We start from the raw sequence: 10,049 nt of genomic DNA on the forward strand, positions 1-10,049 counted from the left end.
TCTCAAATGTTAGTCTCAGATGCTAGTCTCAAATGCTAGTCTCAGATGCTAGTCTCAGATGCTAGTCTCAGATGCTAGTCTCAGATGCTAGTCTCAAATGCTAGTCTCAGATGCTAGTCTCAGATGCTAGTCTCAGATGCTAGTCTCAGATGCTAGTCTCGGGGCAAGAGGCTTCAACTCTCTGGATTGATCGCATAAAAGAGAACACAGCCACGTCTGCCTGTCTGCCTTGCCAGGGGAAGGGGAGATGTAGTAGTGGGGCTGACAAAAAAGTCCACTTCCTCTTTTTTAACCCCCCCCTTCTGTGAGATTTGTGAGGAACGTTGAAAGCTGAATTGATCTGGAGGTGACTCACCTCAACTAGCTTTTGTGATGCTGAGAGTAGCTTGTGGGGTGTGCTTGTGCATGCATGTGTGTGTGAGAGTGTGAGTTTGAGTGTTAGACACAACTTTAAGAGATTACCTTTTGTGTAATTTAATTTAGCTTATGTTAAAATGCTACTGATTAAGCTTTAGAGGCAAGAGGATTGTAGTGAGTGTGTTCTTTGTGTGTGTTTTGGCTTTGGGGTTTGTTTCTCTCTCTCTCTCTGTGTGTGTGTGTTCACACTTAACTTTTAACCAAAAGTATTGCACTATGTAGGGAATAGGGTGCTATTTGGGACTAGTCTGTTTCTCAGTGGAATTAGTTGGTGTGGACTGAAGGCATCAGCATGCTTTGGTTGGGCTGGCGGCTAGCTGAACTCGGCTAGGCAACCCGAACGAGAGTGCTCACATACTGCCACATACTCCCATCTCTCATTGAATGACAACAAATACTTAATGGAAGAATTCCTACTGTTGACCAATCACTGTTGACCAATCACTGTTGACCAATCCCTGACTAAGGGGCGTAGACGTCTGCACTGACTTCGGTTATCGACTTCGACTTCCCTCTTTGGCTGGTGTCAAGAAAAAAGAAGACGAAAACGAACAAAAAAACGTCACAAAATGGCGTCATAAGATACAGTATACACAAACTGTTCGGAACTGTTTCTGATGGGAAGCATGAGGACGCCTTAAAGGGATGTAATCATTATATTTAGCCGTCTTGACTCAAAAGTGCACAGTAATGTATTATAAATGAATACATAATGTTGGACACTCAGTCATTCAAGCACATTGTCATGAATGACTATACACACTTAATGCATTTCAATTACAGCTTATTACAGCAAGTGCAAGTGCATGTGCATGTGCATGCACACACGACTGTAAGCTGGTGATGGGAGGACGGGCTCATAATAATGCCTGGAATGGATTGAATGGAATGGCATCAAACCAATGGAAACCTTGGAAACCATGTGTTTGATACCATTCTATTAATTCCGTTCCAGCCATTATTATGAGCCCGTCCTCCCCAATTAAGGTGGCACCTACCACCTGTGACACACACACACACACACACAGTTGACGTACACTGAGTATACCAAACATTAGGAACACCTTCCTAATATTGAGTTGCCCCCCCCACCCCTTTTACCCTCAGAAAAGCCTAAATTCCTCGGGGAATGGACTCGACAAGGTGTTGAAAGCGTTCCGCAGGGATCCTGGGCCCATGTTGACTCCAGTGCTTCACACAGTTGTGTCAAGTTGGCTGGATTTCCTTTGGGTGGTGGACAATTCTTGATACACACAGAAAATTGTTCAGCGTGAAAAAGCCAGCAGCGTTGCAGTTCTTGAGACTAACCGGTGCGCCTACTACCATACCCTGTTCAAATGCACTTGCATGTTTTGTCTTGCCCATTCACCCGCTGAATGGCACACACACAATCCATGTCTCAGTTGTCTACAGGCTCAAAAATTCTTATTTAACCTGTCTCCTCTACGCTGATTGAAGTGGGTTTAACAAGTGACATCAATAAGGGATCGTAACTTTTCACCTGGATTTACCTGGTCAGTCTGTCATGGAAAGAGTAGTTGTTCCTCATGTGTTGTATACTAATGTGCATTTTGTTAGTGCATTGGAAGAAATAGCTTGTGGCAATCCCAACCTCTACAACATGGTTTGATTCAACATACATGACAATTAACTGGAATGAAGGCTATTAGCTTAGTGGCTTTCTGTGAATAATGAAGGACTTGGCCTCTTCCTGGTCATTATGTGCTGGCTGCTAATAGATTCAAATTACCAAGACTTTTCTGAATGTGCTCTGCTCTTAAGTGAAATCGTCACTAATTAGCGTTCTCCATGTGAGATTTGAATCAAAAACCAGCATGTGGCCAACGTTATTTCTATATGTAAGACTTGAAGCTGTGCTAGTCCAACTAGACCAGAGACTATGTTCCACAATGCATTCCTTTGTTATTTTCAGTGTCTGCCAAGTACTGGGTTTTATTCACTAGGAACCAATTGGATGCATACGGGCTGAAATGTGGAGCGACCTACACTACATGACCAAAAGTATGTGGACACCTGCTCATCGAACATCTCATTCCAAAATCATGGGCATTGATATAGAGCCTCTACTCTTCTGGGAAGGCTTTCCACTAGATGTTGGAACATTGCTGCGGGGACTTGCTTCCATTCAGCCATAAGAGCATTAGTGAGGTCGAGCACTGATGTTGGGCAATTAGGCCTGACTCACAGTCGGCGTTCCAATTCATCCCCAAGGTGTTCGATGGGGTTGAGGTCAGGGCTCTGTGCAGGCCAGTCAAGTTATTCCACGCAAATCTCTGCATGGACCTTGCTTTGTGCATGGAGGCATTGCATGACAAGGGTCTGTTGCCACAAAGTTGGAAGCACAGAATCATCTAGAATGTCATTGTATGCTGTAGCATTAATATTTTCCTTCACTGGAACTAAGGGGCCTAGCCCAAACCATGAAAAACTGTCCCAGACCATTATTCCTCCTCCACCAACCTTACAGTTGACACTATGCATTGGGGCAGGTAAGGGTCATCTGGCATCCGCCAAACCCAGATTCGTCCATCGGACTGCCAGATGGTGAAGCGTTATTCATCACGCCAGAGAACCCGTTTCCACTGCTGACACTTGGCATTGCGAATTGTGATCTTAGGCTTGGAAACCCATTTCATGAAGCTTCCTAAGAACAGTTCCTTTACTGACGTTGCTTCCAGAGGTAGTTTGGAACTCGGTAGTGAGTGTTGCAATTGAGAACAGACAATTTTTACACTCTATGCCCTTCAGCACTCGGCGGTCCCGTTCTGTGAAACTGTTGTTTCAGTGTAGTATCTGTTCTATTTTCTCTCTAATTCGCTCTCTATAAAACACTCTGCGGCGTGCCTCCATGACCTGCCTCCATTTGTCTCCATTCAGCTGAAGAGGGGCTGAGCTAGGAGGTCAGGAGTAATGGCAATGCCTCAACTCTCCATGTGTCAGCAGAAAAACACACGCACGAGAGAGAGAGAGAGAGAGAGAGAGAGAGAGAGAGAGAGAGAGAGAGAGAGAGAGAGCTCAATGATGAGAACTCAAGGTTGTTTTACTTGTCCCCCACCTTACTAGCACCCATATTGTAAATAACCTTGGTCATTTGTCCACCAATGTAAAGCCTACGGCCAGAAATGTTGTTGCTTTTTTTTCTTTTTTTTTACCCTGACCTAAACCTCGGGGTGCATGTTAATAAGAAGGTTGTCCAGTCCTGATTTTATCATCTAAGAAATATAGTTAAAGTCGTGTTTTATTTCAATCACTGATCTGGAGAACGTCTAGATTACTGTAACTGTGTACCTGTGTCAGTCGGAAATCACTCCATCGTCTACAGTTAGTTCAAAATGCTGCAGCTCGGCTTTTAACAGGCACCAGAAACTGTTACCACATCACACCTATTTTAGCTTCTCTACACTGGCTGCCAGTCACTTTTAGGATGGGGGGAAAACTGAGCCTTAAAGGAAAATTACACTCAAAAACGACATTTAAGTATTTGTAGTCCACAGTTAATACAGTCCCAAAATGTTTTACATGTCGGCAATCATGTTTTCAAGATTTAGAACTTACAAAATACAGAAAGTGTCACAGTATGAGGCATTTTGCATCATTGTGGGACTCTATCAGCAATGGACTAATGAAACAAAATACCAAAAGATAGTTTTCAGTGGTATTTTCCTTCAATGATGGCGTTTGCCCCATCCTATATGTCAGATATCTTATCTCCCTACGAGCCAGGACACAGCCTGACATCCTCTGGCAGGGCACTGTTGACCGTTCCAAAGTCTAGGTTGAAAACTAAAGGAGACCGGGCATTTGACATTAGGGTTCCTAGACTTTGGAATAGTCAGCCAGTTGAGACCATGCTTGAAGACCATGCTTGAAGACCATGCTTGAAGACCATGCTTGAAGACCATGCTTGAAGACCATGCTTGAAGACCATGCTTGAAGACCATGCTTGAAGACCATGCTTGAAGATTCAGTGGCTCGTTTTAAATCCCTGCCCGAAGACACCTTTAAAAAAAGATCCTTTTACTGCATGACTTCACGAAATGATTTTGATGAGCTATCTCGTTTTTTCTCCTTCCTCTTTTCTTTCCTTGTTTTATTTCATTATTTTATCATGTGAAGCACTTTGTTGCTTGTAAAAAGCGCAATATAAATACAATTAGGGAGAGAGAAATGGCCTTTAAACTGATATTGATTCACCTACTAAAAAAGGCAGTGGTCTCCGTATTTGTTCTTTGTAGTTATGGCAACAACGTATTCTTCTACTGATACATCCGCATCGAACCCGTCACCCTCCCTAGGAGAGGGGCTGACCTTAACAATTTATTGTTCAAACGTAAAGACCCTTGCTCCATTCGGTCTCCAGGTAGACTTTGATCTGAAACCATTCCTGTGATTATTTTGTTTTTTGCTATCGCTTGTAAATAAATTGTGTTTAATTATGATGAAATTGTGTCTATGATCGTCGGATATCCAGGCATGCTTTTTTCTATGCATTATTGATATTTGTAAATTGACCAATGATATTATGCCACAGCTGGCCATGATTACAAACACCTGTGCGTGACCAACCAAAATCCTATATTACCTGGTGACCTGCAGTGTTTGATGTGATACTGTGAAGCCATCTTGCTGCTGAAACCTAAGTTATAATAAGTTATTGCATTGGAGCTCCTACAATGTGTAGCTTTTCCTTTCTTTTAAAATCCCACTGGTTTAACATTTAGTAGTCGTGTGTGTGTGTGTGTGTGTGTGTGTGTGTGTGTGTGTGTGTGTGTGTGTGTGTGTGTGTGTGTGTGTGTGTGTGTGTGTGTGTGTGCAGTCTTTTCTCTTCTTTCTCATCACCCTAGAGAGTCAGTTTAACATAGATCAACGCTCTTTCAAGTGCTGCTGATGCCGGTACTCCGTTCACAGACCTTCCATCACACACCTGTCTGTCCGTCTGTCTCTATCTATCTGTCTGTCTCTCCGTCTGTCTGTCTCTTGCGTTCACTCTCCCCTCTCTCTTTAACTATCCATGTCTCTTCCTCTCCCAATCCATGTCTGGGAGCTAGCAGCCACAATCCACATAGCCGGTGACCTATGTATGACCTGCCCTGCACAGTAACCGCAGACACATGTACAGGTGCAGCCTGACCTTGCTACAGTATTACCACAGCCCAGTGCACCAGCTTGGAGCAGACCAGCTTAACCACTGCACTCTGTGACCAGAGATAGAGGAATCCTACAGCTTTGGGAGATTTGCTTTGATTTAGCACTGCGGGGAGAGAAGGCAAGGAGAAATACTGCAGCAACTCCGCTGATCGACTGTGAACAAACGGAGGAGCCTGTTTCATCTGGGTTGCCATGTTAATTTGTGTTCCGGCTGTTGTGTTGCTGTCGGTCGGTGACAGAACTCACAGCAGGATGAATACCATCTCCTCTTTCAGATTTGTCTCCTGTATAGTGTTGTAATACCACGCTTGCGGGATAGCAGCAGCAATCCATACGAAGCAACGACAAATATAGCTCTGTGAAATTCAATTTAGGATATGAATGTCTTCGCAGTGTAGGAAGTGTGGCGCTTTTCTTTGTTGGGTTGTTTGATGCTGTTTTGGGCTTGTGGATCTGCGTATGCTGTGTAATCAACATCGGCACCAGATATGCAGGAAAACTGTGTGTGTGGCTGTGCGTGTGCCTGGGTGAAGTTGAGCGTATGGCGTGCATGTGACAAGCGTGTGTGTGTGAATGTTAGACACAACTTAAAGAGATTACCTTTTGTGTAAATGAATTTAGCTTGTGTTAAAATTCCACTGATTAAGCTTTAGAGGAGAGTGGATTGTAGTGAGTGTGTTCAGACCTAACTTTAGCAGATTACCTGCAGTACAGTTGAGTTGTGCTGATGTTGCAGTGTCTGTGACTTGATTGAGCGTGATTTGGCGGTAGGGTCTTATCACCAGGCTGCTACCATTAGCTACACCGAGCCTCATCTGCCTTCTTTAGAAAGGCCACCAGTGACAAGGAGGCCTGTTTAATGAATGGTCTTTGCATAAAAGTGCGTAGTGTCCACGTCCAAAATGGCACCCTATTCCCTACATAGAGCACTACTTTTGACCAGAAGTAGTGCTCTATGTAGGGAATAGGGTGCCATTTGGGACACAACTCGTCTGTTTCTTAGTGGAATGAGTTGGTGTGGACTGAGGGGATGTCTGCATTCTGAAATTTCTCAGTATATGAAGATGTCTGGACTCACACAATTTCTCAGTCTATGAAGGAGTCTGGACTCACACAATTTCTCAGTCTATGAAGGAGTCTGGACTCACACAATTTGGGATTCTCAGTCATGCAAGCACATTATCATGAATAACTATCACATACACACTTACTTGTATATAAATTATAGATTATATATGCACATGTGTGCATGCAGGGACACACAGTTGACTTACGTTGTTAGTGCATTAGAAGAATTAGCTTGTGGCAATCTCAACTTCTACAACATGGTTTGATTCAACAGACCTGTTAACTCTAATGAAGGCATGAAGGCCATTAGCTTAGTGGCTTCCTGTGAATAATGAAGGACTTGGACACTTCATGGTCACTACGGGCTGGCTGCTAATAGATTCAATGTGTTTTCTGAGTGTGCTCTGCTCTTAAGTGAAATCGTCGCTCATTAGCGTTCTCTAAATGAGATATGAATAAAAAAAACAGCATGTGGCAAAGTTATTTCTGTATGTAAGACTAAAAGCTGTGCTAGTCCAACTAGACCAGAGACTATGTTCCACAATGCATTCCTTTGTTCTATTTAGAGCGTCTACCAAGTACAGGGTCATATTCACTAGGAACCAAATTGAAACAACCGGGCTGAAATGGGGAGCGACCTACCTAAGTTTGTTCAGTAAGAAACACTTTGTTGTTTTCCGTTGTAACACTAATGAATAGGAACCAGATGTCCGTAGTGCGTAACAAATGTTGATTCAGTGTAATATTTGTACTATTGTCTCTCTAATTAGCAGTAAGATATTTCTGTACCTCTCTACTCATTCACTCCTGGACAGAGGACTCCTAGCACTGGCAGCCCCAGATGGGCATGTCTCCCCTGTCCCTATCAGTCCCTCTGTGAGCATTAGTGTCACCCACTGGGTGTCTGGGGGGTGCCAGCCAGGACCCATCTGTTTCATCAGTCCCCCTGTTCCTGGTTCTGCCCTGGTAGGTGAAGGAGTGGGGATGGCTGGTGACAGTAGCAGGCGTGTCTGTCAGCTGTCTAAGACAGAGACACAGTCTGCACCGGGAATCAGATCCTGACACAACCCTTCCCGAATGCTGAAGAATTCGAAGTGAAGTGGTGATTGTTGGAATTGAAACACTGTTAGGTGGCTATATGAGGAGGCACATAAGCAGGTTCTTGTATGTAATGAAAAGTTGCTCAGTTCCAGTTCACTGCTGATGTGAGTTTAGATGTGCTGTATGTCAGATTGTGTGTGTTTGGTGGTGTGGATGTCATGTGAATGTTGTGTATGGGTCGGGGTGTGTGTGTGGTGTGTGTGTTGTGTGGTGTGGTGTGGATGTCATGTGAATGTTGTGTATGGGTCGGGGTGTGTGTGTAGTGTGTGTTGTGTGGTGTGGATGTCATGTGAATGTGGTGTATGGGTCGGGGTGTGTGTGTGTTGTGTGTGTTGTGTGGTGTGGATGTCATGTGAATGTGGTGTATGGGTTGGGGTGTGTGTGTGGTGTGTGTGTTGTGTGGTGTGGATGTCATGTGAATGTGGTGTATGGGTCGGGGGGTGTGTGTGTGGTGTGTGTGTGTTGTGTGGTGTGGATGTCATGTGAATGTGGTGTATGGGTCGGGGTGTGTGTGTGGTGTGTGTGTTGTGTGGTGTGCGTGCACGTATGGATAAAAGTGTGTGTGTATTTGAAGCAATGTGAATGATTGTATGAATGAGTGTGTGTTGATACCCCTTCGGAAGGGGTCTCACCCTTGCTCTTGGGAGTTCATTTCCCGCATAACTGAGCACTGAAACTAGGTAAAACAGTTACTTGTGGCAGCGGAGAGCAACTCATAAGACAATGCATCATGTCAGTGCGCCAGCAGAACTGTCTGACAGCACAACGGCAGTCCAAAGAAAACTGATGCATCACCAGCCTGTTCGGCCAAATGGCAACACAGCAACAGCAGCAAACTATCAAAACGAGTCATCTTTAGGCTATAGGTCAGAGGTCAGGCTAGGTCTGAGGCCAAAGAGTGTCTCATCATCACCCACCGGCCTGTTCAGTCTGAGGGAGTAGGGTAAAGGGGAGAATTCATTCCCCTCCCCTTCCCCAGGTCACTTACAGCAGTCAGCATCCATATTTATCAAGCGTCTAAAAATAGCATTGTTGATTTAGGATCAGGTCCTCCCTATCCATAGTAATCTGATTCATCATGATCTGAAAGGCAAACCTGATCCTAAATCAGCACTCCTAATCTGAGTCGCTTCATAAATACGGGTCCAAACCACACCTTTGAGTGCTGGAGTGAGTACTAGGAAGTACTAGCCCACTGCTCCCTGTCCTATGTGCTAGCTAGAGTGAGTACTAGGAAGTACTAGCCCTCTGCTCCCTGTCCTATGTGCTAGCTAGAGTGAGTACTAGGAAGTACTAGCCCTCTGCTCCCTGTCCTATGTGCTAGCTAGAGTGAGTACTAGGAAGTACTAGCCCTCTGCTCCCTGTCCTATGTGCTAGCTAGAGTGAGTATACTAGGAAGTATTAGCCCTCTGCTCCCTGTCCTATGTGCTAGCTAGAGTGAGTACTAGGAAGTACTAGCCCTCTGCTCCCTGTCCTATGTGCTAGCTAGAGTGAGTACTAGGAAGTACTAGCCCTCTGCTCCCTGTCCTATGTGCTAGCTAGAGTGAGTACTAGGAAGTACTAGCCCACTCTGTCCTCTGATGATTCATAGGAAGCGGTCGAGCACTATTACAGTAACTCCAGGTTTGTTATGAGAAGCCGTGATTTATTCCATTGCTGACTACAGGATTCCGAGTGCAGCGCTGCTTGGCCAGAAAGCCAATGAAAACCCCATCAATATCTCCAATATATTCATAAACGTCCGGGAAATAAATGCCTTAAATGGCTTCTAACTGGCCGGGTGGAGGGGTGATATAGAACCCAGGAAGTGCATGTGTTTTAAGAGTTTCCTTCCCGCTGTGTTCTATATGGCAGCCTCAGAGCTGCATTCTCACTTCTCAGCTCTTCTCCTGAGTAATAGTTTGCTCAGCTGACAGATTAGCATCTGAGGCCTCGACGTGACTTGTTAATGTCCTTCCTTTTGTGGTTTTCCGGGGAACGTTATTGGTTGTTCATTACCTGTATGTCGAGCCAACATTCACCTGCCTCTCCTCATCTCCTCCTCTCTTCTCCTCGCTGAGATGTGGGTTGGACTGATCGCCAAACGCGCACTCTGTAATCAAAAAAGCACTCTGTCCATTCCCTGGGAGGCTGGCAGGAGGGAGGGAGGGAGGGATGGAGGGAGGAGAGATGGATTCACTGATGATGTGGCCTTTGGTGTACTTATCTGTCTGTCTGTCTGTCCTGGTAAATATCAAGTCTATGTGGGCCTCAGTGAAAGGACTTGGTACGATGCAATAACTGTGACTCCACTT

This window comes from Oncorhynchus clarkii, chromosome 29 (assembly GCF_045791955.1).
Source record: "Oncorhynchus clarkii lewisi isolate Uvic-CL-2024 chromosome 29, UVic_Ocla_1.0, whole genome shotgun sequence".
Taxonomy (NCBI): Eukaryota; Metazoa; Chordata; class Actinopteri; order Salmoniformes; family Salmonidae; genus Oncorhynchus; species Oncorhynchus clarkii.